Genomic DNA, 6,033 nt, shown 5'->3' with positions numbered 1-6,033 from the left:
CGCTCTGCGCTCAGCGCCCTGCGCGGGCCCCGCGGCGGCCCCGGCTCCTCCCGCGGGCGCCATTTCCGCGGCGCGCGCTGAGGCGGCGCTGAGGGCGAGGGAGCCGCGCTCTCCGCCCGCCATCGCTCAGGGAATCACAGCAATGGTGAGGCTGGAAGGGAGCTCTGGAGATCCCCCAGTGCAGCCCCTGCCAGGGCAGGGTCACCCAGGGCAGGTGACACAGGAACGGGTCCGGGTGGGTTTGGAATGTCTGCAGGGAGGAGCACTCCACGCCTTCCCTGGGCAGCTGCTCCAGTGCTCTTCCCCCTTCAACTTAAAGAAGTTCTCTCAGTTGAGGTGGAATTTCGTATGGTTTAGTTTTGGCCATTGCTCCTGTCCTGTTGCTGGGCAGCACAGAAAGGAGTCTGGCACCATCCTTTTGGCACCTGTTTTTAGATGTTTATATGCATTAAGGAGGTCCCCTCAGTCTTCCCCAGAATGAACAGGCCCAGCTCCCACGGTCTCTCCTCAAAAGAGACACTCCAGATCCTTCATGTTTGTGACCTCTGCTGTTCCTCTCCAGCGGTGCCTTGTCTGTCGTGTACTGAGGAGCCCAGAACTGGATAGAGAACTCCAGGTGTGCCTCACCAGGGCCGAGTTCAGGGGCAGGATCACCTCTCTCGGCACATTTGATTCAACCCCTGCTCCTTAAAGCTGTTGGTCGCCACCCCAGTCTGTTCTTGTTTCTAAAAGAATGTTACAGTATCCCACGGCATAACAGTAACCTGGTTCTTCCACACAGGAGAAACAGTAGCAGACTTGCCCCATGTGGATTCCTGTCAGGATATAATTCATATTTCCATAACATATGTTAAAAAATGTGATAAACACAGAGACTCTTGCATAAAGTACTGACTTCACCAGCCATCAATCAGCCAATACATTTTCCCTAGCAATTCTGAACACTACGGCATTAATACTAGACTTAAATAGGCAAGAGAAATACTTCATGTTTGTTCTAGAAAGCTCAAGTGGCATTAGAAGTCACAACCTAGAAACAAACAAACAAACAAACAAAAGGTTAATCAGACAACCATGACAAAAAAGTCATAGTGCTAGGTTGCAGGTTGGAATTGACAATCTTAAAAGTATCTTCCAACCTTGATGACTCTGTCCTTTTAATATACTTCAAGTCTTGTTCATTCAGCCTGATATTCCTGCCCTGCACTCCTGTATTTTAGTGTTCTGTCTACTAAAACTGGTAGTTTGTTCTAGAAACTGTATTGTATTGATTTAAAAACATCCTAGTTACTTTTAGTGAACTAATGCTATCATCATCTACTTCCAGAAGACACTGGACCCATTAAAAACCCTTCACCTTCAAGGCCATGCAGACTTTGGGTTTCAGAAACAAAGGAAACGACCTCAATTCACAGAACATTCAGCCATGCTCACTTGGCAAACTGCCAGTAAGGAGTAGCATGTGAAACTCTTAGCAAGGTATGATAAAACTTTTTTCCATAAGCTAAGCAATTTATTAGAAGAAATAAAAGCAGACACCACTCCCTTAGCTTAACTGTTTTCTTAAATTGTTTTATCAGTTGTCTTCTTGAAGATCCTTTTAATAAAAATCTTCAGAAGAAAACCTAGACTGGAAATAGGCCAGGAAGGATAAAACAGAGCCAAACAACCAGACCTGACAGTAGCAAAGTGCAGAGGTTGTTCTGGAGAACACTATACAAAGGTTAACTGCTGCAACTGCCATTTGCTCTGCCCCAGTCTATATTTGACCTTCAAATAATTGGGTAGGGTAGGCCTACTAGCTGTGGTGGGGTTTTTTGGTTTGGTGGTTTTTTGTTTTAATTTTGTTTTTGTTTTGTTGTTTGGTTTTTTTTTTTCTTTCTGCAAAACCAGTTACCAAAATTTTTTCATTTCAGTAATACACTTTGAAATTATATGGACAATAAAATTGGGATAGGGTAGAGCCTGATGAGAATCACACAAGCCTTGATTTAAATTTAGGAGCTCTGAAGATATGGGCTATAATGCCAAGAGCTTTCAGTGGCAGAGCAGACGGCCAAGAAATGAGGGTGTTAATGCACTTTCATTGTGCAGGTTTCCTCTCAGGGTACAGAAAGACACCTTGTAACCCACTATGTTTAAACAGCAGCTTGGAAATTAAGTAACACGTGATAGTTAGAAAGTAGCTACTTGTGTAGGAAATCATACCAAAGAGATCCTAGCGGAGGAAACAGACACGGGACTGCCAGACACTGTGGGAACAATCAACAGCCATTCTTAACAGCAGTTTCCCCACAACATTCCTGTTAAAATCCACTTTGGTACAGGACAGCGACTTCTTTTGTCCTCCTGGAGCTCTGATGTCCAAAGGAATATTATCAGTAGGGGAGTATGAAAGATCTCAAGAGTTACAAGTGAGAAATCCTGATTTTTTAAAGAGATTTTTAGAGTTACATCTATGAGAAATGCTGATTTTTTTTTTTCTCTTCTTTTGCAAATTTTAAACTATAAAATCTACCCTAGCTGTTGGTGAGGTAACAGTGAATTCAAACCTAAGTACAAGATCCTTAATTGAACCTTACACTCCAGTAAATACCTTGCTCGGGATCTGGTTGTGCCATTGCCTCAAATCAAATTAATTACCTAAAATCAAATTAACGTTGTAGAGTGAGGGTGACCAACTTCTCTGAGCATGTTGCACAACTTTTCCTCTCCTCCTCTGTCCATTTTGAATCTTTTCCACGACCTGTCAGCCTTCTCAAGGCAGCAGCACACTTGATTCTGTCTGCAGCCATATGGTCAGAGGGTAAGAGTCAGGCAGCCACCATTGAGCCACCATTTCAGATCAAATTTCCTGATTGTTCCTTGCTCACTGTGCTCTGGCTTTCTCTGCTGAGCACTCCCACAGCTCATGAACTGGATTCCTTTCAAATAAAGATGAAACAGAAGATTCAGTCTGAGAAAGCAGCTAATGCATCCCAGCTGTTAATGAGTATTCAGTTCAACAGGACAGACAAGAGCCAGTCTGGAGCAGAATTCAAACTCCCTTAGAGTGCAGATGGGGAGTCCTCAGCTCTTTGTCTTGTGCTCCATAGACCTGCTCCACTGGAACCTCCTGCCTGCTGGTGTAGTCAAAGGCACAGAACCATTTTAATAGCACAGCAGCATTTATTAATTTATTAATTTATTAGCTTGAGCTCTGTACCATGCTCACTGATTGGAGAGCAGTTGTTAAAATACTGGCTGCAAGGAAGGGAATGACACTTTTTCTATCACCCCTGCTCTTTAAACCCTGTTCTTTAGACAGATGTTGACATTTGGCTTGACCATCATCTCACTGACACAGTTATCCATGTCAGCTGAGTGATGTTAGGCAGGATAATTTGGTTTTCTCTAATCTGTGGTTTAGAAGAGGTGCATAAAGTAAATTCTTCAAATGAGGCCAAGTGTAAGTGAAATCATGTTTATGATGCCAAACTCCACAGTATTTTGTGTTGACCAAAGGTACATTAAGAAAACATGGCTGTGTACCCAATTTCAGCTGCAGAAAACAAATTTCAAAAAACTTCATAAATACATTTGCACCAGGAAACTAAAAGCTTATTTTAGAGATATGGCTGCTTCATCTCTCTGGATGGCTGGTAGTATTTACAAACACAGGAGAAAAATGTCAAAATGGAAGCAGGTATCATGAAAACAATGAAGTAATTTCTACACAAAGTTTTTGCTTCCAGCAGGTTAATTTATTCCCTATTTTCTGTCCATACAGTGTGATTAAGAGGTGAACATTGCCAGGCTGTTACTGTTCTTCTCTGCATATATCATTGATAGTGGCAAAGTCAAGTGAAATGTGGAGTTCAGGGACTCCCCACTCCTTTGTCAATGGCCTTTGTTTTCTCTCACAATTTTTTAAAATATAAACTGGCCAGATCATTGTGGAGGGATAGAATGTAAGAAAATAAAGATAGTGCAGAAGGTAGTGTCACACCTGAGGAGTTGCAGCTGTACAAATCACCAAAGATTGGGAACAGGCCTGCCCTTAATAGGCCACAGCTGTGTCCAATAAGAAGACGAGTGCTACAAAAGAGTTGGAGTGAGCTGGCTGAGGAGAGAGTTGGATTTCTTGGCTGTGCTGTGAAGAAGAAAGAGTCAGTGCTGTGAGGGACTCTGTCCATGAGAAATCACTGAGAAGGTATGGGAGTTTTGCAATAAGATGACAACAGATCATAGCCTTGCTTTTGCCTTTGTTGCCCCAGGCTGATTCCATTCTTTGCCTGAAGGGTAAGGCCTGTGGTTGAGTCTCTGTGATCACAGTGATGATGTGTTCTTGAATTGCCTTGTATGGCTCCCTCACAAACTGTCCTAAGTGTACTGGCAACAGCAATCTTAGCAAGTGCCTTCTCTGGCTGGACATATGGTGCTGTCTTGTTCCCCTCCTGTAAGAAAATAAGGGGGATGATCTGGATCAGTCCAGTATTACTACAGCTCACAACTTCTTTTGTTTCCTCCATTGTTATCTGAATGGTAAAATGACTTTAAGATAGACTTAGCTTAGACAATGTCATTGGGAGATCACTGCCCACGACTCCCCCTCAGTTCCCTGAATCTTTGTGCTGCATCACCGAGTGCTTATTGTGGTATTGTGCTGTTAAAACAGCAGCTCAAGCATTCACAGGATGAAATTCCACCTTGTGTCAGTGCCTCCTCTTTGATCTACTGGAGAGGCATGTTATTTCTGCACCTCTGGCCAAGTGTGATGGACTGTAAAGCAATAGCTGCAGTCATGGTATACATTGCATACAACAGGCAACGTTTCTTCCACATTCCTCAGCCTTGCCTCTGGAACCACGTACCATGTGATTAAACCAAGGATGCAAATGTATGGACAAGCAGCCTTGCTTCAGAACAGACAATCACATCTCGTTAGCTTCAGAATTAACTACTAGACTAGACAGCTTATTAAATACATACACAGGATAACTGGATTTTTCCATCCCTTCATCCACATTTCAGCATCAGGGCATTATGCGCAGCAGAAGCATGAAAGCTCAGCTATGACTGACATTTGCTGAGATACTGCAAAAATGCATTGCTGACATAAGTACATGCAACCCTGTTTACCAGAGCAGGAGCTGCAGGCACTCAGCACTGCTAGAATTCAGGCCAGTTGCTACCATGGGGCTATGTGCCCAATTTTGCCTTAAAAACTGTTCTCAAAAGATTGTCAAATCCAAGTCTAGTAAGAGCTCATCACTACAGAATCCAAACAGTAGTGAGTAGAGAAAATGCTTGGAGATGTGGGAGGAGACCAACAGGCTGTGCATTGCAGTTTGAGCACTGTATGGGTTCCAAACTGAACTGGAATTGACAGTCACTGCTGTCCTGGACTGTCACCTTCCTAGTCCTGAGCACCTCCATGTAGTGCACAGGGTTTAATGTCATTTGCAGAGTGGCTTAAAAAAAAGAAGTGGAATTCCAATCTTTGTAGCCTGATGGATGGGAATGCAGTACATTGTCAGACCAAATCCGGTGCTGCAAATTTTCCAGAGACTCGGTCCTTACTGTCACATCTGACTCAAAATAAATTCTATTCCTTCATCAGTGATAGCAAGTGGTTTTAGATAAGCACAAGCGAACACTCAAGTAAACACCCTGTGAAAAGAATATTCAGCAAGCTGTGAAATAATGATCAGCTCTGCAGTTCCCACTGGAGCATGAAAAACACTCTCAACATCCTTTAGTTGCCATAGAACAGCAGTTTGTGCTACACAGACTACAAACAGCTATAACCAGCAACCTGGAAAATGCAGAGTTCTTGTGCAGCACCTGATGCAGAAACATCCAGGAGGGAAATCATCCACATCTGAAGTCTGTAACAACAAGATACAAGGACAAGATACATACAAACAGAATAGATTCATAGTTCAACTAAAACTTTCTCCTCAGCTGACAAAATTGTCTGCAAAACCAAAAATGTGTATGTAAATCTTCATAAAAGAACAGACCATTTTTGAGTTACACGCAGGCAAATGT

The sequence above is a fragment of the Melospiza georgiana genome, chromosome 11, assembly GCF_028018845.1.
Source record: "Melospiza georgiana isolate bMelGeo1 chromosome 11, bMelGeo1.pri, whole genome shotgun sequence".
In the NCBI taxonomy this organism is placed as follows: domain Eukaryota; kingdom Metazoa; phylum Chordata; class Aves; order Passeriformes; family Passerellidae; genus Melospiza; species Melospiza georgiana.
The sequence above is the reverse complement of the archived record's forward strand: the minus strand, read 5'-3'. Positions refer to the sequence as shown.